The 23,319-nt window shown below is 36.6% G+C and overlaps 1 long non-coding RNA gene across 1 annotated transcript in view; it reads right to left on the minus strand.

The window, feature by feature from the left end:
- LOC148951730 (uncharacterized) overlaps positions 1–23,319 on the minus strand; it is a 197,301-nt gene that overhangs the window by 141,534 nt on the left and 32,448 nt on the right. Inside the window, exon 2 of the long non-coding RNA XR_016141752.1 lies at positions 18,244–18,420. This is a non-coding gene — a long non-coding RNA (uncharacterized LOC148951730). The remainder of the gene's footprint in view (positions 1–18,243; positions 18,421–23,319) is intronic.

Genomic DNA, 23,319 nt, shown 5'->3' on the forward strand with positions numbered 1-23,319 from the left:
AAAAACCTTTTTCCCTGTGTAAATTGCTTATTGAAGATATATATCTTGCCATTTAAAGTCCAATTTGCATACGACCCTACTTAGAATTCATATCGGATTGAAAGGCGATGATAGATCTTATAAGTATAGCGTATTTATTCAAATGCATTAGTAACTAAAATAACATTATACTAGTGCGCTTTACAGTTTTTTTTTAATTTTTTTTAAATTTCGTTTTTTTTTTTAAAAATTTTTGTTTTTTTTGTCTAATATTTAATATTCAATTTAAAGACAATTTTTGTTTATTTTAGTTTGTTTGTTTTTTTTTTTGTTATATAAATTAAATATAATCAATACTTTATTTATATAGATAATTTTGTTAATGAAATAAAATTAAATATATTAAAAAAAAATTTTAATTTTTTAAAACGCTATGCCCCTGAGAAAATTTACCTTATTTTTTGAAAATAGGGATAGAAACAAAAAAAATATGTATATACTTACAAATTCAGATTGGACTTCTATATCTTAACTCCTTTGTAATACTTGAGGGGGGTTAAGGTCACACTCTTCAGTAGTTTGAGCTGAGGCATTATATAAGGCAGTCCACTCCCTTTTCAAGTTCCGTCCAGTTGATATGGAGCTAACACGGGGGTCAGAGGTCCCTGTCATTAACAGATTCACAGGCATGGGCTGGTCTTGTGTAGTTCGAGGAGAGATTTTTATAAATTCATTTATGTGATAGGGAATGAGGACCCTTTATATATTGCTTTAAATATGGTAATCAGGGGGGGTATTTAATTTTTCAAATTAAATGAAAAAAAAAAATGCAATTAATGTTTTTTAAAATAATTAATTTTATTTTATTAATTTAAATTATTGAAAAAATTTTTTTTTTTCAATATATATAATAACTTTTTTCAAAAAAAAACCTAAAAAGTTTAACTTATCATTATAAAAAAAACACCTTAAATGCAGAGTGGCCTGGATTTATTTATAAAAAAAAAAAAAAAAAAAAAAAACGCCGCCGTAAGCTTCAACCTATAGGAGAATTATTTAGAGGTTTCAGCTCCTAAAAACAATATACTTCTAAGTATATAAGTACCCTTAGTTATAGTGTATAGAAAGAATTTCTTACTTAACTTAATGACAATTTCTTTTTAATAATGAGAAAATTTTTACTCACCAGAAATTGCTTTGAATTATACATTTTTTCTATGTAATTACAAAAAATGACAGATGTTTTATGTTCAATATAATATTACAAACTGTTGAGGTATCTAATTTGAAACCTGAATATATACAAAAAATAATTAGCTTCTAAAAAAGATCCACCGGTTTTTCCAACACGGATGTAACCTAAAAAAAAAAAACCTGTTTATCATGAAATAGAAATTCAGTTAATTGTGCCAGAAAAAACTTGAAGCAGAACAGATTATAACCAACCTGTTTGGTATGGGCACGTACGCAAAGTATATACCTTCAAGCAAATTCCACATGATATTTTAAATTACTATAGCTTCTATAGAAATGATACCTCTTTGCTAATGATCCTGGTAACCCCAATTCATTCGAAACTTACACACATATCTATGCCTCAGGCGTAGGGTTCAAATATATAGATGCCTGGCCCGTGGTAAGGCTTATTACGCAATCACTCGTCGGATTCAGTATTGCCTTACTACTAATGTTGCCTTAGATTAAATAAAAATGCACTGTGACAATGCCAATTCCCAATAAGGCATCTCAGCAGTATCCCGAGAACGACTGAGGGTATTATGTTCAAACTTTTGGGGCTACTTCTTTTCTTAAAATTTAACCAAATCAAAATAGCGTAAGTTTATACACGTTATTAAAGAAAGTAAACAGATTTTTTTGCGAATGATATTAAGTTTTCTATTTCAGATCAACTAGAGGAGGTATGAAACTAAATGAAACAGTACTATTTGTGTCAAGATTTTTAAAAGGGTGTATGCTGTTAAAAATTGTTGAAAATTTTTCTCCAGCATACAAATAGCAGGCCAAACAATAAAGTCTTAAAAAACGAAAAGATTTAAATTATTCTTTTCTTTTTCCCTGAAAAGACTATGTCAATATAAAACGAACAGAAATTAATTTAAAAAACTTTTTCCACAAAATAAGTTTTTCAAAGAAAAGTAAAGGACTCCATTGAACAAAAAATGAGCAAAAATGAAATCAAACATTCTACCAAGCGTGAAACTACCACAAATCAGCATCGATAAATAAATGAAACCAAAAACGAACAGAAATTATAATAAATAACCGAGTCAAACTCAAAACGAGCAGAAATTAGCATAAGCTGGGCTCAAAACCCATATGCCTTCCCAAGGCCAGAACAAATTTGTACTTTACTGAAAAAATACAATTGAATGTGCATTGTCAGTTTAATATACATATACTGATATTTAGTAATCAAAATGTTAATATTATTTGTTTATTAAAGTTATAAAAGTAAAAACATTTACATTTTTTTAGTAAAATTTTGTTTTAAAACATTGCAAATTTTGTTCTGGCCTTGGGAAGGCATAGGGGTTTTGCGCCCAACTTATGGAGTTCTTTACTTTTCTTTGAAAAACTTATTTTGCGGAAAAAGTGTTTTTAATTAATTACATTCAATACCTAACCTAACTACCTCTATATACTGAATATTTAATTATTGTTGTAATCATAGTGTGCAAAACCCATGGATTTATAATTTTAAATAATAATATAATTTTAATTCAACAATATAATTTTAACAATAATATGTCTAAGGCAAAACCGGAGTGTAAGGAGTGAGCGGGTTGGATTTCTAGTGAGGAGTTAGATATTTCAGAAAATTATACTTCTGGCCCGAATATAGGATTATTATTTCAACATCTATAGATCCACAAGATATGTGCAAAAGAGTCCAAAGTGTATGCTGTCATCAGAATATTTAGGAGATTGTACACACAGGATTCAACAAATAAATACTATTTTTCACTAGGCAGTTTTTTTTCGAAACACGTTTTCTAGTTTTTGTTTGCTAAGGGGGGTGGGCGAGGATTACACAAGAGGGGAAATTGTAAACCACCAGGTAAGGATTTTCGACCATGGAGATTACAATGGAGATTATTAAGAAGAACTTATAAGAGACCGACACAAAGAGTCAATAGCTTCTAAATGAGCCATTGAACACTTCGGATGTAATGAACTAAAAATCAGCAGTAACGGCGTCAGCTACTGATTCAAGGTATCCTAGTTTTTCTTAAGTACAGAAAAATATCCTAAACCCAGACAATTTGGACTAAAATCCAAATGGAAAATTTTCGACCCCCTTCCTAAACTTTCGACGATGCACACCTATGGAACTAAAGAAAGGTGTATATAAAAGAAAATTTTAAGACCCACTGCAGGTATGCTGGGTCTCTTCAAAACAAAAAACTAAAAGTAGTTAGGGTTGTTTTCTGCCATGTAGTTGAAGCTTTTCCCAATGAAACCTTAGTAATTTCCACTAATTTTTTTTTCTGGTTAATCCCCAAGTCTACTTTCATTGATTTTCGAGGCGTCTTCTCATTCGACAATTACACTCCCCCCCGTCCACCCCCTTGTGTTGCCTGTGTCTTAAGTAAGCTATTTGAGCAATGCCGGGTAAACTGGACACTGTTTGTAACAAATATTTAATGTATTTTGATTTCTGATTTCTATATTGCAATATTAACGTCGGATTCTTAATCAACAGCCTCAGAAATCCTTAAGTACTAAATTTGATGGAAATCAAACACTACTGGTGTAACCTGTACTTAACATGTTTTCATTGTGGAATCAATTTTATAATATTAGCCTTATAAGCCATATATATATATATATATATATATATATATATATATATATATATATATATATATATATATATATATATATATATATATATATATATATATATATATATATATATATATATATATATATATATATATATATATATATATATATATATATATATATATATATATATATATATGCGAAAATTTCCTTTTTCTTTTCTTCTTTGATTCACTCAATATGTTTTCCGTTAATTGCAGGTCTTTTTTTAAAAACTACATCTTGCATATGATGACACACTTTGGCAATCCCAACTAGGTGCAAAAGCACCAGTTGGAGGGGGAATTGAGTGGGAGTGCTTCCTTCCCTTCCCACATTTTTTTTGCCCACCTTTAGATTTCGAAAAATAAGTTTTGCCGGTATTTTCGTTGAAAAATGCCTTTTTTATGTATTTTCCTTGAGAAAAATTGCAACAACAAAATTAGCTCCCTTCCTAGATTTTTAATGATAGAACCTCCCCCCTCCCCCTCCGCCCAAAATTTTTAAGAATGGGTACCACTGTAAACCTCTCTTTAGTTCTTTGTTTATGCCCTTCTATGTTGGCAGATGTGATGGTTTACGTAAATTCCAAAGATAGACGATAAACGTTGGTACATGGTCTTTATTAAATAACGTGAGAATACACATAGAGAAAATAAGGTAGCACAAGAACAACTAGCTAAGACGAAGGCGAGAGATGGACTGCCTTTAGAAATGAGCGAAGAATGTAACTTTCCTGGAACGGAAGTTCCAGCCCTGGGAACAACCGCCCTGCGAGGAATCAGTACCATCTCGCAGTGCCTTCTCATTATCATTGAGTCCAAATTTCACCCTCGTCAGCGCAGAAAGAAATTCATTGGAAAAAGAAGACGTGTCTCCTTTCCCCACTATCTGTTCTATCTGTTCATATTGTATTGCAACCTTATACGCATCACCTAAACAAAAAAAAATTCTGCACTATTCTCTAACAAATACCGTTTGTAGGACGGTCAGATCCACTCCTTGAATAAATTTAGAGCAAATCTTCCAAGAACTACACCATCATCCCTGGCTTCTAAGGACACCCTAAATGACCTTCCTAATTTTTGCATCCTTCTATAGAATAGATAAACCCTTTTCCTTAAATTGAGCCACGCCTACAACTCTGCAACCATTTTGCCTACTATTTTGCCTGGGGTATATACTACAAGTAATCCACCTTTTAAACTTGACAAATTTATAATCGTGGGATCCAGATTCCCAAAAAAAGGAGCGAAACAAACCATGGGCCAAAAATGACGCAAAGCTTTTGAATCACACCAATTTAACAACAACTGAATTTTTTTTTTTTTTTTTTTTTTTTTTTTTTTTTTTTTTTTTTTACTTTGCAACAAACTCAATTTTTGTAACTTTGTAACAAATTTTGTAACAAACTTAATTATTTTTCCACTTTCTGACTTTGTGAGTGGCGTTATTACTAAAAAAAAGGGTCAATTAGCGATCCTATTACTTGGGACTGTTGAGGCTGTTCTATTGGAGGATTAATTGGGGTGGTGCTCAGGGGAGATGGAGGGTTTGTTGGGACCCATGTCTTGATCTTTTGAAGGTAATCATAAAGTTCATCTTGATCGAAATCAGGATCATTTGAGTCCAATAAAAGAGGTGGCAATATGCCATTTCTCCTCCACTGTTTTACAAAATCAAAAGCAACCTTTTTGTTATATCCAGTTTCCGCCGGATCGAGAATAGGAATAAAAACTGACATATTGAGATTAAAATTTGAAAAGCAGTTATTCTAAAAATTTAAATATTTGTTTTAAACACCGTTCTTTAATTACGGACGCTAAATTTTGGGCAATAACTTCACTTCTAACAGCAAGGGTATAATAAAATTTACTGGGTTGTTTAATCGTGGTAAATCACTTACGAAAGATAGTCCTTTCCAGATCCAATTGTAGTTGGTTTCAATTAAATCACTAGCGTCAAATGTAGTCACAAATGAGAATTAATTTTCGATTATCGAATTCAAAATGTTAAATTTTGGTTGGAAACTGTCAAATGTAGATCACACGTCAACTGTATAAAATCAGGTAAAATAAACCACCAAACGTAAAATGGCTAAGTGAAGGTAGAAATCCACCGGAGACTTTCAGTTGTAGAAATTTGAATTAGTATGTAGAAGCTATCGCGAGGAAATCCATATTAGGCATTGTGTAACAGCCTATTTCAAAATGTTCATTTAAAAGAAAATGTTTCTCAAGAAGGCGCTTTGAATAGAAAAAAGTTCAATACCTCGTAACATTTCGATGCCTTTTTATCAGTCTTTTGTAGTATTTGCCGTTCAATATCACAAGCAATTTTGGTAGCGGGCGAAATAGCTCTTCAATATGTTGCCAGTATGTAGCGTAAGATGTCGTAAGTACTTATAACGGTCACTCAAATGTCACTTGGAGGTTTTCCCCTAGTGATATATGCTCCACTAGTCTTAACCGCTTGCCACCACTCTGTAAACCTCTTTTTAAGTTCTTTGTTTATGCCCTTCTATGTTGGCAGATGTGATGGTTTACGTAAATTCCAAAGATAGACGATAAACGTTGGTACATGGTCTTTATTAAATAACGTGAGAATACACATAGAGAAAATAAGGTAGCACAAGAACAACTAGCTACGACGAAGGCGAGAGATGGACTCCCTTTAGAAATAAGCGAAGAATGTAACTTTCCTGGAACGGAAGTTCCAGCCCTGGGAACGACCCCTTTCCCACGACTAGCTTTTAGTCCCAAGAGCTCCCCCCTGGACCGCTATCGTTGACGCATAAATGCCCAACTAACTAAGAAAGGAGATACCCGGAAATGCTTCTCGAATTGATGTTAAATACTTTACACCACTGACCATGTGGACCAATTGTAGATAATTTCGGAGACCACACTGCCTTTCCATGGCGATAAAATAAAAGTTCAAAATAGGGATAAAATTCTTTTTAATAGACAGTGTATAATAAATTTCACACAAAAATACCAGATATTTCGGTCACATATGCAGTGACCGTCATCAGTGTTACTACTGATGACGGTCACTGCATATGTTACCGAAATATCTGGTATTTTTGTGAAATTTATTGTACACTGTCTATTAAAAAGGATTTTATCCCTATTTTGAACTTTTATTTTATCCTGGACTAATTGCATCTCAAGATTAATTAGACTTACCCTTGTCTCAATTCAAAAGACAAAATTAGCTACTGTTTCCCTTCTAGTCTGGAGTATCTAGACCCCAAACATCCTCTATAGTTATGTTATAATTCTATTTATCTGTAGTTCTGTACAAAATTCATACGAACGAAAGTTGCAATCATTTCGCAACAACAATACATTTCCCTGTAGTCAATGTTAGCATTCAAATAAAACTGGAAATAGTTTCCATGAATGGACAGCAGAAATTTGATCTCAAGATAGGTGCAACAGAAATTGGCAAGATCTTTACAATGTTTTCATTAATAATCTTGCAATATTTTTTGCTATGAAACGGATAGAATTTATTGGCTTTGAAATGACAACTTAATGGATCCAGGTATTAATTGATGACTGCGTTGCCAGGTAGCACCTTTGCTTTCTTAGTTCTGCTTCGCTTGATTGGCAGGCTGTAGCTCCAAAACGGTAAGAGATACAAAGTCAAAAGTTTTCTCTGTACACGTGAAACAGAGAAGAAAGCTCAGGTCCGTGAAACAGAGAAGAAAAGCTTCTTGATGCATGGAAAATTTTTCAGACAAGCGTTTTCTAGCCTGCTAAATAGCATGACGGAAAAAATAAATATTCCACCTCTAAAAGCAGCTATAATCTCTTCTACATTTATCTCATTTATAATCTCTTCTACATTTCCCGGAAAAATTCGGTCTCGAAACCGTGCGTGTCATAATCTTTTACTTTTCTATTTGTACATTGATCAAAGCTTCTAAAATTTCGTATTAGATAAGACAAGTGCAGCTGCAAGCTGAATCAAGTGCACCTGCTTATGGGAGGAGAGGAGGAGTTAGTTAGGTAAGTTAGGTAAGTTAGGTCCCATAAGCACCTGCTTATGGGAGGAGAGGAGGAGTTAGTTAGGTAAGTTAGGTAAGTTAGGTCCCATAAGCACCTGCTTATGGGAGGAGAGGAGGAGTTAGTTAGGTAAGTTAGGTAAGTTAGGTCCCATAAGCACCTGCTTATGGAAGGAGAGGAGGAGTTAGGTAAGGTTGTAGCCTCTTGTTGATGGCATCAACAAAAAGAAGAAAATTAAAAGATCACGGAAAAATTACGGATCACGGATGCCGGATTGTGATGGCATCAACGAAAAAAGAAGTTGTCAAACGCCAACCATACTTGATGGAAAGTAAACACTAATATGCTACCTGCAGGGACGTATCCAGGATTGTTGTAGGTTAAGGTTTATTTTTTTGACGAGGGAGCGTTCACAAAAAAAATCTTTACAGAACGCGTCAAAACTTGTTTATAATCATTTCTGTTACTTTTTTACGAGTCGGACAAAATTTCAGGAAGGGGGTTAAAACCCAGAAGCCCTCATGGATATGGCCTTGCCTATCTGCACCTCTTTTCGCAGGGGAGGGGGCAGTTCAATACCTGATCCTTTTTCTATCGGGAATGAGAAAAGGGGGCTATCTCATTATGATCAGAGCATCTGCCATATTGATTTATTGGATTTAAAAAGAACCTTGTGAAAATTGAGGGTTATTTTAATTTTTTTTGCAGTGTGGACCCAATCTGACCATTCTAAGGGGAGAGGGTTCATAAGTTTGTGAAGGTAGAGAGGTCACTGAATTCTTGTCAGCAGAATTTCTACCGAAATGGGTTGTGGTATCTCAACTAAACTTAGTCAGAAGCAACAATTGCCGTGGAAATTATTCCTTTTCGGATTCAAGGTCCTGTAGAACCTCAGAGGAGAAAGAAAGAAAGGGTGGAGGGATCCTAAATTCATTCTATTAGCACATATGCCTATTCCAAAAGGGAGTGACAGATTAAACTTGGTGGAAAGTAAAAGGCTCAAGGTTGTGCATTTGTAGATTCTGTACCTGAGCCAAAATTTGCATGAGCAGGAATAGAGGTTTTGGAATCTCTTGACATTGCTCTAATTGCTAAGGGAGCAGACATAATTCGATCGAACCTGGCCAACAACTAAAGTTGTCCGTACTCCGTACTCCAGGTGTCTGAACTCAATCTGATCAGTGAGAGAAGTACTGCATTTTTGTCACCTGCATCCACCACAAGGGCATATTGGATCTCAGTTAAATTTGGCAGCGATTAACAATTAGGTTTCTAGTTACGTATTTAAGAGGTTCGGTGACTTATGGAGCATTTGCTGCTAGAATCAAGTGTCATATAAGCTTTTAGTTTTTTTTCCCCATTTTAGTTAAGGTGCATCTTCACAACCGCAATCCGACAGTCTATGGATGCTCCATAGCCGCTAAAAATCGTCCAAGGTCACCTTAAAGGTAATTAGAACAGACACGTTGTAGATACAGAGATTAGTAAAAAGTATTTTTGGCACATCCATTTTTCCGTTGTTTTCTGAAAACTCATTTCCGGAATAGCTAGGATTAATATCCTGTTCTATAGTTTTGACGCATGAGTAAAAACTTGTGCAGTATTCGTTGGGGCATTGACATCAAAGGTATAGTTGATAATGCACATGCAACATGAAACTCTTCAGACATTCTTTGGACGAATTAACCCAATCAAGTACTTTGCTTATGAGGAGGTGTTAGAAGTTTTATGAAAAGATTCAAGACTTGCAATTTCTTTTGTACATTGCTACAATTCAGACTTCAAATAAAATCGGTTGTTCTATTTAAAAGCAAACAATACGGAACTCAAGATTTCAAGATCTATTTTTCTGGATTTTTTTTTTGGGGGGGGGGACATTCAGACGAGTTCGGAATTTCAATCTTGGGTCAGCGAAGAGTTAATTCTTGCATAAAATATACCGTAACTCCAATTAGGGAATTCAATTTGCGTGTCAGTCTGAAAGTGTTGTATAGCTGTAGATATCTGTAGGTATGTACGCTGGAATTTGTTAAGGTGCGAGGATGAATTAAAGAAAAAATAGAGAAAAGCTAAATTAAATAACTATTTTTAAATTGTTCAGAAAATCGTTAAACTCTTAAGATTCCAGAGAGAAGACACCTAGAGCCCCGTCAAATGTCCTCGACTGTCAATACTAAATACGCAAGTTCCCTTAGTAACAATTTCTTTCCCCAAGGAAGGGGTAGATACAGCGGAAAAAGAGCACGTAGTTGATATAGAACACCCAAATCACCATTGGGCCAACATGAAGGAGTAATCTTCTGACAAGGTAGGGGATTGAACAATGCTACACAATAGCGATTTAGACATAATGAAAGGAAGTAACAAATTTAATGTCAACAGTTCATTCAGTTTTCACGCCACTACCACGTGCTCAGTATTTATATCTGAATTACCAACCTGTTTCATAAAAGCCTACCTCCCGGTTTCCTAAAAAAGAATAAAATATTCTCATAATAAGATAGTGAATTGCTGGCGACTGTTCCCAGTGTTGCCACTCGACCGGCACCGCTCCGTGGTGCCGGCCTTGTCAAAAAGCGGCATTTCCGCGGCATCCTTGAACCAAAATGCGGTAAAAACCGCGGTATGCCCAAAATTCTCGGAAAAGCTGTGTTTTTTATTTTTGAGAGAGAATGGGTGAAAAATCTCGCTTTAATAAGAATGTTGATTCAGTGTCAAGTGAAGTGTGGTGAAGAGCTGTCATAAATTTGAGAAAACACGTGCTGTATATCCTTCTTTTTAGCAGTCAAAGGTAAGCATGGTCAGCTCAGTCTGTGAACACACATTTGTCGTTCATGGTTTTCGTCAGGCACGCAATAGAAATAAAAATGCAAAGGTACCACAGCAGGGAAAGTCCACGGTGAGAAAACCGTATAAATGTGAAGCGAATAGTGAAGGAATTAAAAGTGATATTCCCTTGGTCCTTCAACCTCATCAAATAGAGTAATTGATGGGCAGTTAGATTCTGGTTTCTCAACCTTTTTCAATTTATTTTTAATCAAAATCAATATCAAAAGGTTCAAGAAGGAACATCCACATAAATAATACAAGACAAAAAGACAAGATTAATTTCAGATAAATAATATAAGACAAACAGACAAGATTAATCGGAATCGGACTGTTCACGTGTGTCACAAACAATATCTTTGGCCAGACCATACACAATGCTTTGGTTCAAAATGTTACAGTCACGAGAAGAGGCACTAGCCTTCACTTTGAGTACACGCTTGACTATTCCGGGTTCTAGCTCTAGCACTGACTTTCCCGAGTCAAGCCCTCCTTTAGAATTGCGCTTAAGGCAACACTTGGTTTTCAGTGTTGCCGAAAGAGTCACTGCACTCAGTCGGTTTCGATTATCAGTTTTCACATCCTTGAGCAAATTGAAGAGACGCTCGGCAATAACGTTTGAGAAAGGGAGTGAGAAAAAGTACTGAACCATTTGGTGACTTCGTTTGCAAGATGTGGCGCCAGTAAACGACAATGTCCATGTCGTCTACGTCAGGGAGATCAACAGTACTAGGTAGAGCTACCCTTGGTATAGACCGCCATTCGTGCTCTTGCTTTGCTTTATTCCAAAGCGCAGAATCATAGTAGTCGAAGAACTAACGAAGACTGGGAACTTTCAGTTCATAACTAGAGCTTGGGGTAAGCAAGTGTACCAGGTCATAGATTTTTTAGAGAACGCAAAACGGTCAAGAATTTGTTGAACAGCTTTGACGAAGAAATCCCTCGCGGAACGACGAATATGGAGACTTTCCGCAACAAAACGGCCACTGGTAACTTCTCTTGTTTCAAGACCCGCAAGAAAATTGTAACCTTTGTAGCCGATATAGGCAGTTTTGTCGGGAGGCTAGTTAACTTTATCATGCAGATTGATGTCAAAAGGGTTGACTGTTCTAACATATCAACGCTTTATAAAGATAATGGCTAATGTCCAAAGAAGCTTTTTCATCTGGGTTTTCAAGAGGTGAACAAGGAGTTTTTCAGACTAGAAGATGACGTTGAAATCAATTAGCTCTCCCAACACGTACTCGACAAAACACATCATAACCCTCGAGTGTGGGTTGTTTAGTGTCATTCTTACATGATCATTAGCATGCGAGGGATCATCAAGTACCAACGAGTCCCAGTACAACGTAAGAATATCCCATATCCCACTGTTCGAGAATACGGCCTGCACAGTTTTGAAACGACAACCAGCGTGTTAGAGCCAAAGCAAGGAATCTGTGCTGTTTCACTTGAGTAAAGACTTGAAATTCCTTCCTATATGCATCTTGGCGTTCTGCACTGTGCCTGAAGTGATTGCACACAGTCCGAAATAGATCTTCTAGGCTCTTGGACAGTTTTTTGCCAGCATGACTTGCAACTAGGGCACACAGATGGCAGCTACATTTCACAACTGTAGCCCAGGGATATTTCCCTTCAACAAGTGTTTCGACTGAGTGGTTTATCCCCATCATAGCATTCGTTGTGTCAGAGCAGAATCCGACCCAGTTTTGTAGAGGAACACCTACCTTCTTGACATCATTCATCACCTTCACTAGCTGGTTGAATAGACCAGACGCTAACCCGTCGCTGCATTTAACAAGAGCAAGCAAATCTACATGCACATTCATTGCTTTGTCACTAAAGCTGACACAAACAGCAAGTTGTTTGGCTACAGAGGAATCTGTGGTCTCGTCAATTACTACGGAGAAAAGATTCGTTTTCAGGTTTTCAAGAAGCTTTACATGAAAATGAGGGGCCAACGATTGTCGAGCAATATTAATTGCTTTAGTTCTACCAAGAGTAGCCTGGCCTAGAAGATATAGTTCTGGCAAACTTTTCATAAGTTTCAGCAATTCTACAGAAACCAAATAAAGTACATCGAGCTCAACAAGAAATGTCACTAGCTTCACTTCAACGGGAGCAACTCTTTTGATTTTTGAATCGCCGGAATGATTAAGACTCAATGGCATGGTCTTAGAAGACGAAGTTGTCCTCGCTTTTTTATTTTCTTCGTGAGCTTTGGTCTGTTTATGCCTTTTTGCGTCGTGTTTCCCTTTTTTACAAACGAAATCCTTTTCGCAGTAAAGACAGTGAGGTAAATATCCACTGTTTTGGCCGGTCTGCACCTTTCCTTTTCGTAACCATTCCTTAAAGTCATATTCTCTTTCCCACTCAGTCTTGTACCTTTGGTCTGCCCTTTTCTTTGTGATCCTCGATTTTTGTTGGAGGGTTCACTATCGTCCAAGTCTTTTTCACCGTCCTCATATTCCTGATCGATATCTATCACTTCTGCCATTTTGTTGTAACACCTTTGGTCCATAAACAAGAGAAATATTTAGCTATTATGTCCTTTTTTACATGGATTGACTTGCTGGTGAAAGAAACGAACCTGCATTAGTTTAATTTCTTCCAGCGCCAGCCTGCCGAGAACCCTTTGGTCTTTCCGGATAAATCCTTCGCCGGGAATCCGGCTGAAGTCGGAAATTTGGCAGAAGTAAGACAGGAAGTTTTGATCAGTTTCGTCAAAGCAGATATGACGTCGAATCACAGTAGATATGACGTAAACACACATATGTTGCGTTTTTGCTGATACCCCTGTTACCACGGTAACTGCCTATCTGCAGTTAGTCGTTTTGCAGTTACCGTGATATCTGATAAACGGTCCACTGCGAAAAATGACTATAATATTGCCGAAATTGCACTTTTCAAAAGTCATCCCAAAAGAAAAACTGATATCCAGTTACATAACTAAGTGCTGAACTTCTTTCTCACCAATTTGACAAACTTTGATGAAAATGAGATGACTTTTCAGATACCACGAGCAAATACCACGGTCGGACCGTGATATCTGAATATCAGTAGCTGGCCAGATACCACGACAACTGCAAAAACACGATAACTATAGCCTAACGATAGCCTAAGCACGATAACTGTCGAAGGGAATGAGATATTTTGATGAAACTCAGTGGAAGGATCCTTTGGGTCAAGGGAAAGATCGAGTTCGTAGATGGGCTCTGTAGCCCTACACTTAGGGGTGGGGATTCAAATTAAGGGACAGACAAAATATTTTAAAACATATAATGAAATAGTCGTTTATGGTGTAAGAAAACATGCTGAACACGGCAATGAAAACCATCTTCTCGCCGGACCAGTTGTTCGCCCGGAATCCGGCCAAAACCGGAAAGTTTGTTAAAAGTAAAAGTTTTATTTGAAGTTGATAAGATGTTCGATTTCGGGGTAAGAGGGCATGTTGAAACCGTATATGACAATCGCTTTTTAGCCGGACATATATTTCGTCCGGAATCTGGCTTTTATTTCAAGTTGACTAGATGTTGGAAATAGGGGTAAGAGGATACGCTAAATTCGTTTCTGAGCTTCAATTTTTCGCAAGACAAGTAGCTCTGGAATTTCGGCGAAACCGGAAAATTGGCAGTAGGCAGGATCGTTTCGATCGGTATCGTCAAAATAGATATGACTTATAGAGGTAAACACACATGCTGAATCCAAATCTGAACTTGGTTTCCTCAGAGGATTAGCCATTTGACCTTAATCTGTTTCTAGATCTTTAAGAGTAATAAATTTCAAGGAATCTGGCAAAGACTGGATCTAGCGAAGAAAAAATCCAATGTCTGGATTAAATATTGAATTTTTGGGATCCCTTAGAACCTTTGGTCTTTTTTTTTCACTTTCACAGAGGCACATTCAGTTATCAGATATTTTGCGTCCAGCCAGCCGCGTCGGAGAGTAGAAAGGCTGGGCACAGTCGACAAGTGCTAACAAGGAAATTGCTAATTTCGAAAAAAAAATTATTTTTTAGCTGTTATATCATCGTGATTTTGATGATCTCTTCTAATGAGAATCGGGCTTTCAAAACTTTCGGTAAGAACTACACCTCTCGTTGATACCATATGATGAATTCTAATTTTGAAATGATAAAGTAACGAACTGGCAACTAGTTAAACACGCATTTTGGTAAACAGAAAACAGATCATAGAAGCCACCCATCCCCTGTGATAGGCCAGTACTTTTTGGCTCAATAAACTCTTTCTGACCTGATTACATCCAGGGCCATAACGAATAGGTGGGAGGGGGGGGGAGGGCCCCCCCCCCCCGAATATTGTCGGCCAGTCTTTAAAATGTAGCCGAGTCAATGCACAGTGCCGCTATTTTTCGTGAAAACAGTCAATTTTTTATTTGGAAACAGTAGATTTTTCTTAAAAACAGTCGGTTTCTCCTTGAAAATAGTTGTTTTTTTTAAAATCAGCCGAATTTTCGTCAACACAGTCGCTTTTTCTCAATATTCGTCGTTTTTTTCTGGATAAAACAGTCGGTAAAAATTACCAGCCCGTCGATAAATACCTCCCCCCCCCCTACATTTTGGCTAATAACGGTTCTTACGACGCCTAGGCTACTGAAATATAGTTACTACTTACCATCAGACAATCCTGTGAAATAAGACAAGTCTGTCTGGTCCTTACTGCTAACTTGAAAACACTTGGACTGAGCTGAAAGAGGTCATGAAGTCATGAGATGAACTGAGAAAATCAAATGTCAAAGTTTTATCAAAGCCGCAAAATAACTCAACCCCCGTTAAACACACTGGCCTCCGAAAGGACAAGCTACCGACCGCTGACGGGTCAATAAATAAGGTCCGTAGTCGACATCCACAAAACAAGTCAGATGCGTCTTTGAAATCCCCATTTTATGCCAGAAAGACCTTTGTGAAAGATAAGAAACTTAAAGTTGGACAAATTTTACATACGGGAACAAGTGCGGTATAAAAAGCCATTTCGCGGCATAATCGTGGCGTGCGGCATGATCAAAATTTTATGCGGCATTTCTCTCAGAATCGCGGCGTAATGCCGCGAAATGCGGCATAAGTGGCAACACAGACAGTTCCAGTTTTTTCCCTTTTGCAATGATGCTGTAGATACTTGTTTTTGATTAATTCACAAAGTTTCAACATTAAATCGAAACTTTGTGTGGTTTACAATACTGTTATGGCGATATAATTTATTTTTGAAGTATGGGTTCTGACAAAGAGTAGCCCCCCCCCTGCCTGGGGAGCAAGAATATGGGTGAATGACATTTTTGTAGTATTCTAAATAAATTTTTCTTCTGAAAAAAATGACCATAACCGTACGCTTAAACTTCCGCCATCTAGGGGAACCCTTAAAGACTCCTTTCTTTGAGCTCAAATGCGATAATGGGATTAAATAGTGGAGACAGAAACCTCCTTGAAATTTTCCGTAGTTTTTTTTTTTTTTTTAGAAAAGAAAACAAGACTGGCATAGTTATTTATTTTGTAAAGATACTGGTTTTCGCTCTGTTTCAGCTTATGTTGCAAAACTTTCTCAAAGACAAGCTTTCACTAATTTCTGGTTTACAAGGGTGAAACCAAAATTTGTAACGTTCAGACAGCAAATAGCTGGTCACCAGGCACGTCAGCAAGAGGAGGAGGGTACCTATACAAAATTCCTGGAATTTTCTAAAAAATTTCCAATGCTCCTCTTTTTATAATTGCTATTTAATTCTCCTGTTTTTTGCTGAATTGACGAGGTTGGCTGCCCGAAATAAATTCCTATGTTTTTTCCGACTGACAAGTCAGCCAGTTCTATCTTCTTCTACGTCGTTTCAGTGTTAATTGTGCTCAAAACAGGGCTACCATTGAGAATCTAACAATATTAGAAATTGTCTTATGAAAACGACCCGAAGATGTTAAATAATAATAATGTTTAAAATAATAACAATATTATTAACAATAAAATAATAATATATATCAATTCTAATCGTTATTTAAAATTTAACAGTTATGACTATTAACAATATGTCAATAATAACAATATTTAAAAAAAAAACAGCAATAATAATAAGTAAATAAGGTACTTTAGTGTTATAGCGACCACACTGTCGTTCTTGATCTGAGTAAAACCGGTTTCTCTGTCTGCATTGGGGAGAATAAGCTTAGTTTAAGTGGCTACTATGCAGGTATATATTAATTAAATATTTAATATATAGAGTTGGTTAAGTTAGGTTAGATGTTTAATATAATGCGTTCTGGGCGCCTTGCTTTCCATAATTTTCTGTTGCAGTTTCCATAATTTTGTTACTAAATTATTATATTTTCATAATATTTTGGTATGCTTCATTTAAAAAAGAAAAAAAAGCTTCACTTCTTGGATGTGGTCACTATAACGCCTAAGTACCGTAAATCATAATAACAATACCCAATATTCGAAGCTCGGGACCGACATCCAAAGATCTTGGGAGAAGTCCTGAAGGAGTATGACAATATCTTTCGAAATGTAGGTGGGAGGGGAGCGATGCTTGGATAAAACATGTTTTAGAGCAAAATATTCAAATTTTTGCAACTCATATCACTAAAAAAAAAAAAAAAAAAAAAAAAAAAAAAAAAAAAAAAAAAAACACCAAGCAGCAGTTCTCGGATGGTTTACATTCCCCTATCCCATATACACACAGGATTGGCTGTAACCAAAGAACGGACTGAAAAGAGAACCTGAAGATTCTCCCAGATAGGGAGAGGCGGTTGGAAGTTCCAAATAATGGGTCTTTGGTCCTTTAACTTCCAAAGTTCTCCCCACTTTCCCTCCTATTCACGCTGTTTGCAGCTGCAAGTATAAACAAAGATCCACACACCCAGGGGCGAATCTCCAGTATTTTTATTGGGAGGGTAAGAGGGGTCCATATCCGGACAGTCAAGGGCCATGGGATATATAATAATTGTTTTGCTGCACAATATTAGGGGGGATACCCCCCCTCACTGGTCAATATCTACCAAATCATATTATTGAGTTAGGACTAAAGTGAATACGCCATTCGATGCCTTTTTTAATGCTGATTACGAATATAATAAGCATTTCTATCGGAAATGAATTTTAGCCCCCCCCCTCCCCCTAAATATGCCAATTCAGGGTTTGGTTGGGTTAGGAATCCCCTATATAGGGGGGGGGGGCGGAAATTCATTTCCGATAGAAATGCTTATTATATTCATAATAAGTTTAAAAAAAGGCATTGAATGGTGTATTCACTTTATTCCTAACTCAATAATATGATTTGGTAGATATTGACCCCCTCACCCCCCTCCCCCCCCCCCCAAAAAAAAAAGCCCCTGCACACAGCCATCATTGAGGGAGTGAATATAAGAGGATTTTTCTAATGAGAGGGTCTGAAATAATAAGAGAGTGCTCTTGTGAGCCTTAAGTTTTTATATTTTCCTTGAAAGGAATCCTCTAGGGAGGTATTCTACTACCCTCCCCCCTCCCCTAACGCGCAGTTATGACTTCTTTTGACTGTGTTGGTGAAAACAAATGACAAAATAGCACTAATTCAAAAAAAATTATATGACATAAAGTCTTACCTATATTACTAGCTCACAAGCTACAATGTGTCACTTTTACGCCTTATTCTTTTTTGTCAATTTTTCTATTTTTTCTTCTTATATTCACTTTTTTTGTAATCACAACTTTTATGGTCTTGACTTTTGTATAAATATGGGGCAGAATTTCAGAAATGGAGTTTTGTTCCAATCGAAGCACTGAAAGAACAAATGTTAATGTGTAACATTTTAAACCATGTGTAACATACTCAGGTATAAAAAATTGTGACTTGTTTTGAGATTAAATTAACACGTTAAAACACACGTTAAAAGTAGATTATGTAACTCCACAAGACTACCCGTTCGTTAGACGACTTGTATATAAATGTACTAACAATAGAAAATAATCACCTATGTTGACATGCAACGTCATGACTTGCCAATTTTCCATGGTAAATAATTCTTGTGATTTAAGACTTATTGTCATTTAAGTTTAACAAACCATAATTGCTATGATCCGTTTGAAGATTTCGATAAACCCTTGCATGAATGCACAAAGTATTGTGTTTTACAAAGTAAGACCTGCAGAAACTTTAAACACAATCAGAATTGCTTTTCACAATTAAATATATACAGACAAGACCAGAATGTAGGGGGAGCGAGATTCCTGTTATGTTCATACACAAAAAGATATGTACTTCTATGATTCTCAATGTTGAACTACAAAAAATTACTATTACGGATCGTATTAGCTATACCTTGTACTATGTTATAGTTAGGATCCACTCACCCCACTACTTATAAGCAAACTAGAACAAAGCATAAATTCCCAGGGAAATATAACCAAGAATTACTAACGCTTCCCAGTAATGAGATATATTGCTTATTGGAAAAAATAGCAAGTTTCATCATCTTCACTATTGTAGAAGCTGTTGGGTGCAAACATTACATAGGGGTAAGCAGAAAATTCAGGGAAAAAGAGGGTGACAAATAGTTCATTTTTTACCTTTTTCTTGCTCAATAGGTTTGCATAAACATAAGCAGAAACTATGTTATGTGGGTTCAGCTTACACTCTAGCCAAGGGGGAGGAGCGGTTGGGTTACTGATCGACGACTTAGATGCAACAGTAAATGAAAAAAATTATGTAACTAATATTAATAACCCAACGGATCAAAGAAAACCGACATGATAATTGGTCCCTTTCCTTCCTATCTAGTAGACCTAGATGCCCTCTTCACACGTAGTCTTGCCAACCTATCACCTATATTAAATCATTTCTTAGCAGAACTCAAGCTTTTGTAGCTTTTTTTTGGGGGGGGGGAGTCTTGTAAATAACACAGTGATGATGGAGTAGAGAGAGAGAGAGAGAGAGAGACACGGAGAGAGAGAGAGATAGAGAGAGAGAGAGAGAGAGAGAGAGAGAGAGAGAGAGAGAGAGAGAGAGAGAGAGAGAGAGAGAGAGAGAGAGAGAGAGAGAGAGAGAGAGAGAGAGAGGGAGAGAGAGAGAGAGAGAGAGGAGAGAGAGAGAGAGAGATAATGTATTTCGAAAATTTTGATTTGTCAATAACCATGGTAATCACTGCAGCAATCAGCATTCATGCAATTGTTAGCCAAGGTTATATGAATAAACACGAAAATCACTGTGAAAATCACGTCTGCTTTGTGTTTTAAACCATTCAAACCCTCCAGTTGACGGTTTTATCCCATGAAAAATCAATTAGCTGTCTTAGAATGTGCAAGATTCAACTTTTCACAAAAATACTTTTTTTGGTATTTATGTACTTTAGAGGGGGTATATGTTTTTTGGAGCACTGAAGAAGGGTTAGCTGAGGTCTTTACCCAAGTATCTGCTTTGTTTAGGTTATTCACTGACTAAAAATTATCCTTTATCCTTTTGTCAATTTAGTTCTTTATTTACTTTTCATTCTTTGGTTTCCTTACATAGGTTAAAATTAGGTGATATCTTATCTCACTTAAAACAATGAGGACCATTAGTTGACCTGTAGAACACGTGCAGTTCTCAGTCACAGCTTTTGCGACCCTTCACATTGTCTTTCGAGCTTAAAACATAAGAAGTAAGAGGTGAAACAACTTCAGATTATGTGACAACCATGTTTTGGTGTGCGCAAAAACATCTGCACAGAGAGAAATTCTTATCAGTTGAATCTGTCACTGAACCCATTGTTGGTTTACCGTTATTTGTTGAACATCCTTTAATAGGAAAAAGACTAATCTTAGGAAGCGCATCCGCGCTGCCTAATTAAAGAACGATATTGGCACGATGTGTTGTTTTTTTTCTCTAGACCAGGACACTTCGTTTCAGAGGACTTGCCGCAGAAACTTCGAAAAGGGCTCATTCGATTTATAGTTGGAATGGCTAGTGCCTTTTTTAATAGTCAAAAGTGATTGGAGGACAACTAACATCCCTACACGACCACCATTTCCTCAAACACACCCAATCAAAATTTTGATATAGCCATTTTGTTCAGCATAGTTGATTTAAAGATAGAAATTATGTTTTTGAGGAGGACACCCCCCCCCCCCCCAAGGCCCTCAAGGCAAGGGTTTTAAGTTATGCCCTGGGGGCATATAAGATTTTCATAGAAAGTGTTGTCGTAGAAACTTCAAAAAAGGCTCATTCGGCTGGAAATTCAAAGGATTAGTGCCCTTTTTAATAGTTGAAAGTAATGGGAATGGATTTAGCCTTCATCTCGCTCCCACTATTACCCCAAAAATTATTTGGGACTTAGGACCAAATTATTTTTTTTCCATACCAGGGTACTTCATATCAAAGGAGTTGTCGTAGAAACTTCAAAAGGATTCATTCGATTGGATATTGGAATGGATATTGCCCTTTTTAAGTTTCCCCAAACAATCCAGTAAAAATTTTGAGATAGCCATTATGTTCAACGCAGTTGAAAGGTCCGGAAATTATATCTTTGAGCTGGACACTCCCCCCAAAGTTTTCAGGACAAAGGTTGTAAGTTATGCCATGGGGGCATATAAGGTTTTTTATAGAAAGCGTTGTCGTAAAAACTTGAAAAAAGAATCATTCGACCGGAAATTCAAAGGGCTAGTGCTCTTTTTAATAGGTTTATGCAATTGGAAGGCAACTAACGCTCCTCTTACGCCCACCATTCCTCAAAACATTTTTGGGGACTTTGTATCGAATGAATTTTTTTTCCATACCAGGACACTTCGTATCAAAGGAGTTGTCGTAGAAACTTCGAAAAGGACTAATTCGATTGGAAATTGGAATGACTAGTGCCCTTTTTAATAGTCGAAAGTGATTGGAAGACAACTAACACCCCGTCTACGCCCACCATTTCCCCAAACACATCCAATCAAAAGTTTGAGATAGCCCTTTTAATCAACGTAATTGAAAGTTCTGGAAATTATATTTTTTAGCATATTTTTGAGAGGATGACAACCCCCCCCTCCCATAACCCTCAGGGCAAGGGTTGTAAGTTTTTCTCTGGGGGCATATGGGGTTTTTATAGAAGGTGTTGTCGTAGAAACTTCAAAAAGGGCTCATTTAATTGGAAATTGAAATGGCTAGTGCCCTTTTTAATAGTTGAAAGTGATTGAAAGGCAACCAACACCCCTTCCCCGCCCACCATTCATCCAGACACATCCAAGTAGTTGAAAGGTCCGGAAATTATATCTTTGAGGGTGACACTCCCCCCACAGCCCTCAGGGTAAGGGTTGTAAGTTATGACCTGGGGGCATATGAGGTTTTATTTAAAGTTTTGTCGTAGAAACCTGAAAAAGGGCTCATTCGATTGGAGATTCAAAGCGCTAGTGTCCTTTTTAATAGTCGAAAGTAATTGGAGGTCTACTAACCCCCCTCTCACTCCGACCTATTCCCCAAACACATCCAATCAAAAATTTTACAAAGCCATTTTGTTCAACGTAGTTAAACGTTTTACAAATTAGGTGTTTGAGGATGATAACCTTCTCAGAGCCCTCAGGGCAAGGGTTGTAAGTTATGCCATGGGAGCATATAAGGTTTTTATAGATAACGATGTTATAGAAACTTCAAACAGGGCTCATTCCATTGAAAATTAGAAGGGCTTGTGCCCTTTTTAGTAGTCGAAAGTAATTGGAGGATAACTAACACCCCTCTCACACCCACCATTTCCGCAAACACATCCAATAAAAATTTTTAGATAGCCATTTTATTCAACGTAGTTGAAAGGTCCGGAAATTATGTTTTTGAGGATAACTCTCCCCCACAGCCCTCAGGAAAAAGGTTGTAAGTTATGCCCTGGGGGCATATAAGGTTTTTATAGAAAGTAGAGGGCAACTAACCCCCCTCTCACAACCACCATTTCCCCAAACACATCCAACCAAAATTTGGAGACAGCCATTTTGTTCAACGTTGTTGAAAGTTCTGGAAATTAGGTGTTTGACGATAACAACCCCCCTCACAGCCCTCAGGGTAAGGGTTGTGAGTTATGCCCTTTGGGCATATAAGGTTTTTATAGAAAGTGTTGCCGTAGAAACTTTTGAAAGGGCTCATTCGATTGGAAATTTAAAGGACTAGTGCCCTTTTTAATAGTCGGAAGTGTTTGGAGGGCAACTAATCCCTCTCTCATGCCCACCATTTCCCCAAACACATCCAATTAAAATTCGATTAATACAAATGAATTTACCTTGTCAGTATATGCATATATATGCATATACTGATATTTATTAATAAAAAGGTTAATATTATTTGATTTATTAAAGCTATACAAGTAAAAACATTTATATTTTTTCTTTAAAGTGCAAATTATGTTCTGGCCTTGGGAAGGCATAGGGGTTTTGACCCCTATTCATGTTAATTTCTCCTTGTTTTTAGTTTGACTCGGTTATTTACTATAATTTCTGTTCGTTTTGGGTTTCATATATCTATCGATGCTGATTTGTGGTAGTTTCACGCTTGTTAGATTATTTTATTTTGCTTATTTTCGGTTTAATGGAGTTGTTTACTTTTCTTTGAAAAATATATTTTGTGGAAAATGATTTTTAATTAATGATTAAACAAGACTGATCATGTATGTTTAGGCCCATTTGAAACTCATACAAAGGCGTATTTCTGTCGATAGACATCATTATACCTTTCTAATACAGTT

This window comes from Artemia sp. Qi Xiang Cuo, chromosome 5 (assembly GCF_049724085.1).
Source record: "Artemia sp. Qi Xiang Cuo chromosome 5, ASM4972408v1, whole genome shotgun sequence".
Lineage (NCBI taxonomy): Eukaryota > Metazoa > Arthropoda > Branchiopoda > Anostraca > Artemiidae > Artemia > Artemia sp. Qi Xiang Cuo.